Below are 420 nucleotides of genomic sequence, written 5' to 3'. Positions count from 1 at the left end.
CCGCACCCCCCACCCTTACTCAAAGCGCTGGAGTGGGTGACTTTCCTCTCTACTTCTTCCTCCTTTGCGCTCTGTGCCCCCTACTTCTCCTTTTGCTGTTGTCTCTTGGCGCAAGGGTGGTTCCGAATATCTACCCCGACCACTACCTGCCCCCCACCCATCGCCTGTAGGCGCACTGGAAGCCGACTGAGATCCCTGAAACTCCAGTCGCGCCGGAGCCGGTGCTGTGAGCATGTGCGAGCAAGCCCGGGGGACCGGAGCGGATTCGGGAAACCGGACCCAGGTCGCTACCCTAAGCGCCGCTCCAGAGCTCGGTGACCGCAGGGCCAGTCGGCTCTCCCAGGAGCGGTGCCCCTGCGCCCAGGGCGCAGCGGCTGCGCCCTGCCCTCCGGGCGTGGGCTAGCCGGCCGCGTGTGCCTC

The sequence above is a fragment of the Bison bison genome, unplaced genomic scaffold (assembly GCF_000754665.1).
Source record: "Bison bison bison isolate TAMUID 2011002044 unplaced genomic scaffold, Bison_UMD1.0 scf7180017864452, whole genome shotgun sequence".
NCBI classification, from domain to species: Eukaryota; Metazoa; Chordata; class Mammalia; order Artiodactyla; family Bovidae; genus Bison; species Bison bison.
Note: the sequence above shows the minus strand (reverse complement) of the source record.